Source organism: Azolla caroliniana, unplaced genomic scaffold (genome assembly GCF_043228905.1).
Source record: "Azolla caroliniana isolate FFs.n. ecotype wild unplaced genomic scaffold, voAzoCaro1.0.p SCAF_4, whole genome shotgun sequence".
In the NCBI taxonomy this organism is placed as follows: domain Eukaryota; kingdom Viridiplantae; phylum Streptophyta; class Polypodiopsida; order Salviniales; family Salviniaceae; genus Azolla; species Azolla caroliniana.
Genome location: NW_028230439.1, coordinates 19,416,182 through 19,430,244, shown reverse-complemented (window position 1 = coordinate 19,430,244; position 14,063 = coordinate 19,416,182). Strand labels below are relative to the sequence as shown.

The 14,063-nt window shown below is 44.1% G+C and overlaps 1 non-coding gene across 1 annotated transcript; it reads left to right on the top strand.

The window, feature by feature from the left end:
* The first annotated feature begins 13,582 nt into the window (after positions 1-13,582).
* Positions 13,583-13,654, top strand: TRNAH-GUG (transfer RNA histidin (anticodon GUG)). Its single transcript has one exon. It is a non-coding gene; the product is annotated as a tRNA-His (tRNA).
* Positions 13,655-14,063: the final 409 nt, after the last annotated feature.

Sequence of the window (14,063 nt, the reverse complement as noted above, 5' to 3'; positions counted from 1 at the left end):
TTCGGTGTTTTTAGCCATGGGCGGCCCAGCAACAGTTGGAGGACTACTGCCTAAATGCAGAATGCGTGACCTCCAATAGTCACTTCCAAATCTCGTATCAATCCGGTAGGTCTTACTGAACTTGTGTCTGCCATCCGGAGCCAAAACGGGCGCGGCTCCCAGTCCTGGATTCTAGGGTATTACAAGTTCGGAGGCTAGTTCGGAGGCTAATCACGTTCACGCCGGATCCCCCGTCTATAATCGTTCCGGGTAGCTCTCGTCCCTTGACGATGGTTGTGATAGCCGGACTACTCGTGTCCACTACCGTCGGTCCTTCCTCCGGATTTTAAAAGAACGTCGGTGGCGTGTCGACCGTAGTAATTCCCGTCTCCAGTCCTTCCGTAAACCAAGGTACCAACTGCAATAGCCAACCTAATGGCAGCGTGATTTGGCATTCTTGTAATGCTTGCCATGTTGGGTTTTCCGCCTAGCTATTGCCGGTGGGCTCCTCTGGATTCTCTTTTTGTTGTTCCAGTTCTGCCACATTCCACTCATTTGCCTTCTTTACCCATTCGGTGGCCTGCTTCCGGATGGCTTCTTGGGTTTCCCACTCCATTGCTTTTCCTTTTGACCTCGTGCTCACTTGTTGTATGTCCGCAACTTCCGCTACCACCAAGTTTACCGTTTCTCTCTTATCGTAGCTTTTCGTCGAACATTGGTTACTGTAGTGTCCGTCTTGTCGGCAATAGTAGCAGTAAGCCTTCCGGGTGTTGCTGGATTCTGCTATCGCTCCGGCACCCGGTTGAGGTCCTGTTGTAAGTGGTTGGCCTTGGTCCGGTTGGGTGCTTGGTGTACCCTTTTCTGGCCCCCGTTGGTGATCCCCTTTTTTTATTGAAATGCCGTTCTTTGTTGAAATGCTTTTTGTTCCGGTAACCCTATCGAGGCCAGTCATCATACTTGCCATAGTCCTCCCTTCGTGGGTTGTACCCGGGGGAGTGATCCCGGTTGTATCGCTCATTCCATTCCCCATTATAGTCCCGATATCTATCATATCTATCATAACGGTCACGGTCATAAGCGTCTCTTCGATCACTATACTGGACATCTTGTGCCGGCCGGTAACGCTCCTCTCGCCGCCAGCACTCTTCTTCCTCCTCCTAGTAGCTCTGTAGTTCGATTTGCCAGACCAGTGGCGCTTGCCAATTCAACAAGTTATACTCGCACCGATCCATTGTGTGGTTTCTGGAATGGCAAAGCAGGCATTGAGAACGCATGGTGCACTCCAACACCGAGTGTCTGGCATTCAGGCAAGTCGTACATTGAATTGCTTGTCGAAATCGGAGGTCTTCATCGGTTGGTAACGTTCGTTGGAGTGCCCCCATCATCAGCCACGAGTTGGAGTTTTCCATTTCCCTGACTGGGTCTATAACCTAGTCAATGAAACTCGCGCGGAAATCAATGACGGTGCACACCGTTCATAGGGGTTCCCGGAGTGCTGCTAGGAATATCGCCTTAGTCTCTTCCTCCGGTGGTGCCCGACTGAGCTGGCTGGGCATTCTCTGGAATCGGATTACAAATTGTTGAATGTTCTCCGTGGGCTCCTACCAGATGGTATAAAATAGGCCGACCATTTCCCATTGATCCACCTCTTTGTGAAAAAAGTGTAAGAATTTAGTTTTCAATGCCTCAAACGTTGTCATGGTGCTGGGATCTTGCGTCAGGCGCCATCTGGCGACGGGCCCTTCCAGGGTCATGCCGAACTCTGCCATCTTTGAGCGTTCTGCTTCAGTCGTAGTTAAGCGTTGTGACACATGATTCGCTTCCCAAGTCTGCTGAAATGCATAGACCTGGGCCTCTACGTCCGGATCATCCCGGTACTTGGGATATTGAAATGACATGTTGTCGTCCAGTGTTGGAATGCGGGCTGGTGGTGTCGGAGTTCTTTCCTCGTCCTCCGTCGGAGGTCGCTCCTCCTCCTTTGTCGGAGGTCTTTCTTCCTCAGTGGGAGGTCTTTCCTCCTCTACTTCAGGTGTCGAGGTTTTCTCAGACCTTGGCCAGTTTGTGGCTTCCAATTCTATCAATTCTGGTTTCGATGTCGATAAGGTATCTGATTCCTCGTCCGCCGGTCCGTCTGGGTTGTCGTGACTATTACGGTAATTGGAATGAGCGTTATATTCGCCATCTGAATACAATTCAAATCCCGAAAACAATTCTGAATCGCCTTCTCCTGCAGCTAATGCCTGTAGAAGGGATTTCGCTTCCCGAAGACTACTTAAGTTGCTTCCTTCGTCGGGGTGGAAATCTTGTTGCAAACGGAGTGACTCCTCGTCCATTCTCCGGATCACTTTGGAAAATGATTGATCCGGATGAATCTCTGTTGCCGCCTGTTGGAAGGCCTCTCGCTTCCGCAGCCGCTCAGCAAGTCTCCTTGCTCGATCTGTAACCGGTCCATTCGTTGGTCTAGTCATCCATTCCCGTCGATGTTCGTTGCGCTTATGCAGGAATCATGGTTGCCAAAAACTATGTTACTCCCAAGGGCCGGACAATAGCCTAACACAAGGTGTCTACGAAAGACACTTCACCAAAGGGTGCTATGGTGAGATAGAGTTAGACCGATGATTAATCAAACCTTTATCGGCTACTTAAGCAACATATAATAAATCTTAATACACGCGTAAGATAGAAAGTAATTAGCACAGAACGGTAATCAAAACACAGAGATAAGACAATAGGGCTTTATTAATTATCCGTCCTGATTTACAATGTAACTGGGCCTTTTATAGATCATTGTCAAGATTCGAACTCTTGACACGACATAGTTATAATCTAGTATTATGATTTAACCAAGATATCTAGTACATAGTTATGTATGTAATTGATCCTTATTATTTTGCTAGCATCATGTGCATAGTTGCTCCCTTGTAGTATTTACACTTGGCACATGCATGCATACCTACATGCTCTATTGTGGATTCACATGCGTGCAACAAGTATGCATGCCATGTAGTATAAATAGAGGAGGTCACCTTGAAGGAATTCAAGGTGAACAACACCAGTCATGGAGTCTTTCCTTTAATACTATCTTCTTTCTTGTCCATTTGGTTATCTTCTTGCTTGTCTCTTGAGCTTATGATCCGTGACAGTTTGTTCACCTTCCCATCCTCATAGCTCTCCCTCTCATAAGCCATAGCTATGTCCGACTCAACTAGTGAGTTAGGCCAAATAATGTTAGCCTTACGACAACTACAGCTTGAAAATGAAGCTCTTCGAAATTCTTTACAAGAACTTCAAGTCGGTACCTCCCTATCCTCACAACCCACGAACCCTAGTCTCCGACATCAACCTAGCCTAGAGCCCGATCTTCTACCAACATCTAGCCTAGCTTCATCACAGTTTCTTGAGCCTAAGGTTAGCCTCCCAGAAAAATTTGATGGAACGAGGTCGCATTTCCGAGGTTTCATCAACCAAGTTCGACTTATCATTCGGCTACAACCTCAACGTTATGGAGATGGTCTTCGACAAGCCGGCCTTGTGGGCACCCTTCTCTCCGGTCCGGCCCAAGCTTGGTTTGCACCATTGGTAGAAACCTCGTCACCTCTATTGGAGGACTTTCCCGCCTTCGTCGCCGAGTTAGAGGCCACATTTGGAGAGATGGACCGACGACGTACAACTCTTAACAAGATTTATGCACTCGAACAAGGTTCGCGTGTAGCTTCGGTCTATGCTTCAGAATTTCGACAACTAGCATGCGACGTCAATTGGGATGATCAAGCTTTAGCTTATCACTTTCGGCGCGGCCTTCGAAGCAATGTCAAGAATCTTCTCTTAAACTTTCCGGAGCCCACCTCGTTATCCCAAGTGATTTCACAAGCAGTCCATTGTGACAATCGTCTTTTCGAATTTCACCAAGAAGAGCCCCGGACTTGGGTTCCACCTCATTCACTTCCATGCCACGCCCCGGTCATACAACCCCAGGCATCCTCACACTCGCCTACTTTGGCAGATGCTCCTGTCCCCATGGAAATTGATCAAGCCCGATTTTGGCCATTGACTAATGCTGAACGACAATTTCGGCGGGCTAATGGCTTGTGCATGTATTGTGGCGCCTCCGGTCATGTCGTTCGCCATTATCCTAGGAGTACTCGCCCACAATTCCATCGAACTAACGGACCCCAACATCCGGAAAATGACATCGTTCGGTTGAAGTAGAAGCCATGCAACTGAACATCTCCCGTCGCCCACATTCTCTTGTTTCCATTGCCGGACCATCAGGCAATTTCACATTGGAGGTATGGCTTTTGTTTAACTCTAGTTCCATTCAGTCTGTTGCTTTACTTGATTCTAGGGCATCTTCTTGCTTCATCGACTTCGCGTTTGCCCAAGCACATGGCGTACCTGTCGTTGGCCTCTCAAAACCCATTCCAGTTGAAGCCATCAACGGGTGTGTCCTCTCGTCAGGTGCAATTACTCAAGCTACAATCCCATTAGGGCTTCGGGTGGGCTCACACCAGGAGGAGCTCGCCTTTTACCTCATCGCATCTCTTCGACATCCGATCGTCTTAGGACTAATGTGGTTGGAGTCGCACAATCCAATAGTGGATTGGTGCAACCACTCGATCACATTTAGCAAGCCAAGATGCTCGTGCAAAAGTATGAAGGTAAATTCAGTTTCCTATCCTTCGGAGACGGTCGACTCCGAATTGACTACCCCATCATCGGTCCAGGATGGGTTTGTTTGTGGCGCCATTTCTAACACACTCCATGTTATACCCGAAAAATACCAACACTTCTCCGACATATTTGAAAAAGGTAATTCTGATCGTTTGCCTGAACACCGGCTCTACGACTGTCTGATTGATCTTCAAGAAGGTGCGTGTCCACCCTTTGGTCCTCTATATGCGTTGTCTGCACCAGAGTTGAAGGCCCTTCGTGTGTATCTCGATGAGAACCTCGATAAAAGGATTTATTCAACCTTCTAAGTCACTAGCCGGGGCCCCCATTTTATTTGTGAAGAAGAAAGACGGCTCTCTACGCTTATGCGTCGACTACCGAGGTCTCAACAAACTCACTGTGCGCAACCTCTATCTGCTACCTCTGATCCCCGAACTCCTTGATCGGCTCCGAGTTGCGCGTGTCTTCTCCAAAGTTGATCTGCGTGGAGCATACAATCTAGTACGCATCAAGTCGGGGGATGAATGGAAAACCGCATTTCGAACACGATATGGGCATTTCGAATACAAGGTAATGCCTTTTAGTCTTACTAATGCTCCCACAGTTTTTCAACATATGATAAAGGATATATTCCGGGAATATCTTGATCTTTTTGTTGTCATTTACCTCGATGATATTCTCATTTTCTCGCCAAACATGGAGGAGCACACTCGCCAAGTCCGATTAGTTCTTGCCAAACTTCGCGAGCATGACCTTTATGCCAAAGGCGAGAAATGTGAGTTCGACCGTACCTCGATCGAATTTCTGGGCTACATCATCTCGCCCACTGGCATCACCATGGATATGAAGAAGGTCTCTGTCATTCAGGCGTGGGAGACTCCAAGGAGACTTAAAGATGTGCAATGCTTCCTCGGCTTCGCGAATTTTTACCGTCGCTTCATCAAGGGGTTTTCCACCCTATCACAACCTCTTATCACTCTCACCCATAAAGGCACTCCATTTTTATGGACCTCGGAGGCGCAAAATGCAATCGATTCACTCAAACACGCATTCATCACTGCCCCGATGTTGCTACATGCCGACCCCACAAAACCCTTCCAAGTCGAAACAGATGCCTCTGACTTTGCCATTGGCGCCATCTTATCCCCCGCAGACAACAACAACCTAATGCACCCAGTGGCTTACTATTCCCGAAAAATTACGGCATCCGAAATCAATTATCCCATTTACGAAAAGGAGCTTGCTGCTATCATTGCTGCCTTTGAAGAATGGCGACCCTACTTGGCCGGCGCACAACATCGTGTCCAGGTAGTGACTGATCATAAAAATTTAGTTTATTTTTCCACCACTCGTACTTTGAATTGAAGGCAGGCCCGTTGGTCGACATTTCTCGCCAACTACGATTTTGAGATCGTATTTCGACCTGGTGGCCAACATGGGAAGGCTGATGCCCTTTCTCGGCGAGCTGACCTTGCACTCCGCCCTGGGGATGCTGCTTATGCTCAACAATCTAGACGTTTGTTGAAACCTGACCAATTGCATCTTTTTGCCACTTGTATGTTGCAGGATGATTCTTTACTCCAACAAATCATTGATGCATCCAAGACCGATGCATTCACCAACGAGATTCGAGATAGTCTGCAAAACCCCTCCAAGGCGACCAAAAGGAAGGATCATGACACCTTCACCATACCAGAGGGTTTTTTGTTCCGAGATCATCTCTTATACGTCCCGGAGGGCCCATGTCGCACCCGGGTGTTGCGGGAATGCCACGATGACCCACTTGCAGGTCATTTCGGGGTCGCGAAAACCCTCGAGCTAATCTCTCGGGGGTATTGGTGGCCACAACCATGGAAGTTGGTCAAAGAATACATAAAGAGTTGTGAGGTTTGTCCTCACTCCAAAGCCATGTCGGGAACTGCACGCTCCTTATGCGCAACGCTCGGCTACAACCAAACTTAGATTCATACACAGAAAACGGGAAACGGAACCACACGACACAAAGGAGAGGAAAATGTACACAGGATGTTTAACATGGAAAACCCAGAGAGGGAAAAACCACGGCAGTCCACTGACTGCTAACTATCACTATGACACAATAATTACAACAGTGAGCCCACGGAGGCAACGACCTCGCGCTCATGATCTTCGCCACAGGCGGCGATTACAACAGAGGTAACGACCTCTTTCTCTCTCTCTCTCTCTATCCACTGTTACGTGCTCTCGCTTCTTACACCAACAAGAATGACAACAACAACAACAACAGTAACTAAAAGTTGCCCTAAGTCATATTTATACTAATATGACTTTTCGGCTATTTACAAATATAGCCTCGATGCACTCTCAGAAACATATTTACGAATATGTCTCTTCATCCGGTTTTCACCGGGTCTGCACTATCCGGCTCTCCATAGCCGGGTACTCCTCATCCGGTTCTCACCGGGTTTGCACCATCCGGCTCTCCGTAGTCGGGTCCTCCTCATCCGGTTCTCACCGGGTCTGCACCATCCGGCTCTCCGTGGCCGGGTACTCCTCATCCGGTTCTCACCGGGTCTGCACCATCCGGCTCTCCGTAGCCGGGTACTCCTCATCCGGCCGAGTTTCTTCTCTCTTCCATCCGGAGGGACCTGTCTCCCAACAAGCCATTCATCATCGGCCATACGGCTTACTACAACCGCTGCAATGTCCTCGTCGTCCTTGGGCCTCTATCTCTATGGACCTGATAACTGATCTACCCTTGGTCAATAGCTATGACTCAGTGTTGTTCATTGTTGATCGGTTTACGAAGATGGCTCACTTCACTCCATGCTCCAAAACCATTTCCGGAGAAGGAATGGTGCATCTACTACTCAACAATGTGGTACGCTTGCATGGACTCCCCCCGATGATGTCATCTCGGATTGCGAACCCCAGTTTGTCTCTCACTTTTGGCAGCGCCTGCTACAAACTTTAGGCATCTCTGTCAAGTTGTCCTCCGCTTATCACCCCCAAACTGACAGGCAAATGGAGCGTGTCAACCAAATCCTTGAGCAGTATCTTCGGTGCTCGGTTAGTTACCAAAAAGATGATTGGGTCAACTTACTTTCGCTTGCGGAATTCGCCTACAATAATTCTCTCCATGCATCGATTGGCGTCACTCCCTTCTTTGCCAACTATGGTTTACATCCTCGCTTCAACATTTCCCTTCCTACCACTTCCGTGAACCCTTCGGCGGAGGATCGCGCCCGCATTTTGGAAGAACTACATTGTGATTTATCCTTGGAGCTTAGTCTTGCTAGTGAATGATACAAGAAGCAGGCTGATCGCCATCGATCTTCCACTCCACACTTTGTCGTTGGAGACATGGTCTGGTTGTTATGTCGACACATCTCTACTACTCATCCATGTGTGAAACTTGATTACAAGAAGTTGGGACCATTCCGTATCATCGAGTGCATCAATCCCGTCACCTTCCGGCTCGCCCTTCCATCCCACTTCCGAATTCACGATGTTTTTCATGTCTCCCTCCTCGAACCCCATTATGCTTCACAACTCCCAGGACGTCAGGCCCCAGCACCACCACCTGTGCAATTGACGACAGGGGAGGAATACGAGGTCGACCAAATCCTTGACTCGCGTTGGCACCGTCGATACTTGCAATACCTCGTCCTATGGAGGGGTTACCCCATGTCTGAGGCCACGTGGAAACCATCGGCAAATTTACAAAATGCCCCATAGGTCGTCCAAGATTTTCATCACCGATATCCCCACAAACCAGTGGCCTATTTAGGAAGGTGGCGTAGGAGGGAGGATAATGTCAAGATTCGAACTTTTGAGACGACATAGTTATAATCTAGTATTGTGAGTTAACCAAGATATCTAGTACATAGTTATGTATGTAATTGATCCTTATTATTTTGCTAGCATCATGTGCATAGTTGCTCCCTTGTAGTATTTACACTTGGCACATGCATGCATACCTACATGCTCTATTGTGGATTCACATGCGTGCAACAAGTATGCATGCCATGTAGTATAAATAGAGGAGATCACCTTGAAAGAATTCAAGGTGAACAACACCAATTATGGAGTCTTTCCTTTAATACTATCTTCTTTCTTGTCCATTTGGTTATCTTCTTGCTTGTCTCTTGAGTTTATGATCCGTGACAATCACTGGCTCTGAATACAAAACGGTGCCAACCGGCACACTGATATGCACCGGTCCAGATCTGGATCGGCATACCGATTCAGGTCAGTCCTTTCACTTCTAAAAATATACTTAATTACTAATTTTTCTAATAACACCTTCAGATTCACATTCTAGACTGTCCTCCACTCCTTGCAGGCTGGCTAACATTCCATATATATGGATGCCTTTAAGGAGACTTGCCTAATATTTATGTACACTGTAGCTATAAATTTATGCATGCAATAGGCGAGGTTAGTACTTAGTGGCTACAATTCCATGTTGCGGTTGTGAAGTGTCAGCTCTAATATGGCAACACAAACTCGGTGGTTATAGTTTACTGCTTAGAATTCCACAATGTGGCCGTGGAGACCTGGGCTCGAATCCTAGCAACCACACCAAAACTAAGTATATACTCTTGTAAGGATACTTTGAATTCCAATGGATTTGACATAGGCAGTTGGTTGCAAATACCGAGGACCCTACCAATTTAATTTGAACAAAAAGATACGACCAACCATCCCCAACAAAGGTTCCCATCAAATGCTTGTCCCAACAAAGACTATTTAGGGTTTAATAGAATTTTGTGGTTTTAATTTAGTGGTTAGATGTCCACGTTATGGTCTTGGAGACCTAAGCTCGACAAACAATGAGCTTGACATTATACAATGTTATCGGAAGGCTTGATGCATATTAATGTATCGTATGTGTACATGCATTATTGTTTGCAAACGCAAATAACCATAATAATTAATTTGAGCAAAAAAATCAACTCAGATGTTAAATTTTAGTGTACATTCACGTGTGAAAACCGTTAGATTTTAAATTCGACAAGGTATGAAGTTGGCATATCATTGGTTTCCATTTTCCGAATTGCACAATATTGACACAAGTGCAATGTTGGCTCCTATTTCATATAGAATGTGTACATGATTTGGTCCATGGCTTTATCGAAACTTGCCTCATATGTCATATATATTTTGTACATCTATTTATTCAAGCCACATAAGAATTGAAGTCTAGGTTATTAGAATTCCACATTTATCGACGCCTTTATGGAAACTGGCCTAATATCTTATATAGAATGTAGCCATGAATTTAGGTATGCAACATGGCAAGTCAATACTTAGTGGTTACAACACCATGTTGCGGTTGTGAAGAGTTAGTTGCAATTTGGCAACACAAACTCGGTCGTTGTAATTTAGTGCTTCGAATTCCACGTTGTGGCCGTGGAGACTTGGCCTCGAATCCTAGCAACCACACAAAAACTGAGTATATCAACTTATAAGGATGCTTCAAATCCCAATCGATTTAAGATAGGCAGTTGGTTGCATATACCGAGGAGGCTAACAATTTAATTTGAGCAAACAGATACGACCAACCATCCCCAACAAAAGTTCCTATCAAATGTTTACCCCAACTCAGATTGTTTAGGGTTTAAAAGAATTTTTTGGTTTTACTTTAGTGGTTAGAATTGAGTGTTACGGTCATGGAGACATAAGCTCGACAAACAATGAGCGTAACATTAGACAATGTTATCGGACCGGCTTGACGCATATTACGTATCGAATGTGTAGATGGATTATTGTTTGCAAATGCAAATAACCATAATAATTAATTTCGGCAAAAAAATCGACTTAGTGGTTAAATTTCGAGGTCGTCGTAGTCAAGACTTGCGCATACATCCCACGAAAGACCCCGAAATTCAGTGTACATTCACGTGTGAAAACTGATAGATTTTGAATTCGGGAGGGTATGAAGTTGGCATGTCATTGGTTTTCATTTTCCACTTTGAACAATATTGTCACGAGTGCAATCTTGGCTCCTATTTCATATAGAATGTGCACATGAATTTGTCCATGGGTTTAGCGAGACTTGCCTAATATGTCATATAAATTGTGTACATAAATTTATTCACGCCACATAGAAAGTCAAGTCTTAGTGATTAGAATTCCACATTTATGGACGCCTTTATGGAGACATGCCTAATATGTTATATAGAGTGTAGGTATGAATTTATGCATGCAACATGGAAAGTCAATACTTAGTGGTTCCAACTGCATGTTGCGATTGTGAAGACTTTGTTTCAATTTGGCAAACCAAACTCGGTTGTTGTAGTTTAGTGGTAAGAAATCCCTGTTGTGGCCGTGGAGACCTAGGGTCGAATCCCAGCAACCACACCAAAACGGAGTCTATATCAACTTGTAAAGATGCTTCGAATCCCAATGGATTTTAGATAGAAAGTTGGTTGCAAGTATTGACGAGTATAAAAATTTAATTTTAGCAAAAAACTACGACCAACCATCACCAACAAAGGTTCCTATCAAATGTTCGTACCAACCAAGATTGTTTTCAATTTTAGAGCATTTTTTGGTTATACTTTAGTGGTTAGATATCCACGTTATGGTCATGCAGACCTAAGCTCGACACACAATGAGCTTAACATTATACAATGTTATCGGAGGGCCTTGACACATATTACGTATTGAATGTGTACATGGATTATTGTTTGCAAATGCATATAACCATAATAATTAATTCGAGGTTGTCGTTGTCATGACTTGCGCGTATATTCCATTAACGACCCTGAAATTCAGTGTACATTCACGTGTGAAAACTATTAGATTTTAAATACGGTAGTGTATAAAGTTGAATATCATTGCTTTTCAGTTTCCACATTGCACAATATTGTCATGAGTGCAATGTTGGCTCCTATTTCATATAGAATGTGCACATGAATTTGTCCATGGCTTTATCGAGACTTGGCTCATATGTCATATAGATTGTGTACATCAATTTATTCATGCCACATATGAAGTCAAATCTTAGTCATTAAAATTCCACACTTATAGACGCCTTTATGGAAACTTGCCTAAGATGTTATATAGAATGTAGCTATAAATTTATGCATGCAACAGGGGAGGTTAGTACTCAGTGGTTACAACTCCATGTTGCGGTTGTGAAGAGGTAGTACCAATTTGGCAACACAAACTCGGTGGTTGTAGTTTAGGGGTTAGATATCCACATTGTGGCCGTGGAGACCTGGGCTCAAATCCCATCAACCACACCAGAACTGAGTATATCAACGTATAAAGATGCTTCAAATCCCAATGGATTTCAAATAGGAAGTTGGTTGAAAATACCGAGGAGCGTAACAATTTAATTTGAGCAAATAGATAGGACCAACCATCCCCAACAAAGGTTCCTATCAAATCTTTATTCCAACCAAGATTGTTTAGGGTTTAAAAGAATTTTGTGGTTTTACTTTACTGGTTAGATGTCCACGTTATGGTCATTGAGACCTAAGCTCGACAAACAATGAGCTTGACATTAGACAATGTTATCGGAGGGGCTTCACGCATATTATGTATCTAATGTGTACATGAATTATTTTTTGCAAATGCAAATAACCATAATAATTAATTTGAGCAAAAAAATCGACTTAGTGGTAAAATTTCGAGGTCGTCGCAATCGACACTTGCGCGTACATCCCATTAACAACCACGAAATTTAGTGTACATTCACGTGTGAAAACTGTTAGATTTTGAATTCGGCAGGGTATGAAGTTGGCATATCATTGGTTTTCATTTTACACATTGCACAATATTGTCACGGGTGCAATGTTCGATCCTATTTCATATAGAATGTGCACATGAATTTGTCCATGGCTTTATCGAGACTTGCCTCATATGTCATATAGATTGTGTACATCAATTTATTCACGCCACATAGGAAGTCAAGTCGTAGTGATTAGAATTCCACAGTTATGGACGCCTTTATGGAAACTTCCCTAATCTGTTATATAGAATATAGCCCTGAATTTATGCATGCAACATGGAAAGTCATACTTAGTGGTTACAACTCCATGTTGTGGTTGTGAGTTAGTTGCAATTTGGCAACACTAAATCGGTGGTTGTAGTTTTGTGGTTAGAATTCCACATTGTCAACGTGGAGACCTGGGCTCGAATTCCAACAGCCACAACAAAACTGCATCTATATCCACTTGTAAAGATGCTTCGAATCCCAATGGATTTGAGATAGGAAGTTGGTTGCAAATACTGAGCATAACAATTAAATTTGAGCCAAAAATTACGACCACCGAACCCCAACAAATGTTCCTCCCAACCAAGATTCTTTTCCATGTAAGACCATTTGTGGTTGTACTTTACTTCTTAGAAGTCCACATTATGGTCATGGAGACCTAAGCTTGACAAACAATGAGCTTGACTTTATACAATGTTAGCGGAGGGCCTTAACGCATATTACGTATCGAATGTGTACATGGATTATTGTTTGCAAATGTAAATAACTATAATAATTAATTTGAGCAAAAAAATCGACTTAATGGTTAAAATGTGAGGTCATCGCAGTCGAGACTTGCTGGTCAATTCAGTGTACATTCACGTGTGCAAACTGTTAGATTTTGAATTCAGCAAGGTAGTAAGTTGGCATATCATTGGTTTTCATTTTCCACATTGCACAATATTGTCACGAGTGCAATGTTGGCTCCTATTTCATATAGAATGTGCACATGAATTTGCCTCATATGTCATATAGATTACGTACATCAATTTATTCACGCCACATAAGAATTCAAGTCTAGGTGATTAGAATTCCACATTAATGGACGCCTTTATGGAAACATGCCTAATGTGTTATATAGAATGTAGCCAAGAATTTATGCATGCAACATGGAAAGTCAATACTTAGTGGTTACAACTCCATGCGGTTGCGAAGAGTTAGTTCCAATTTGGCAACACAAACTCGGTGGTTGTAGTTTAGTGGTTAGAATTCCACGTTGTGGCCGTGGAGACCTGGGCTCGAATCCCAGCAACCACACCAAAACTGAGTCTATATCAACTTGTAAATATGCTTTGAATCCCAATGGATTTGAGATATGAAGTTGGTTGGAAATACCGAGTGTAACAATTTAATTTGAGCAGTGGGTTAAATTTCGAGGTCGTCGCGTTCGCGACTTGCGCGTACATCCCATTAACAACCCTGAAATTCAGTGTACATTCACATGTGAAAACTGTTAGATTTTAAATTCGGCAAGGTATGAAGTTGGCATATCATTGGTTTTCATTTTCCATATTTCACAATATTGTCACGAGTGCAATGTTGGCTCCTATTTCATATAGAATGTGGACATAAATCTGTCCATGCCTTTATACAGAGTTACCTCATATGTCATATAGATTGTGTACAGGAATTTAATCATGCCACATAGCAAGTCAAGTCTTAGTGA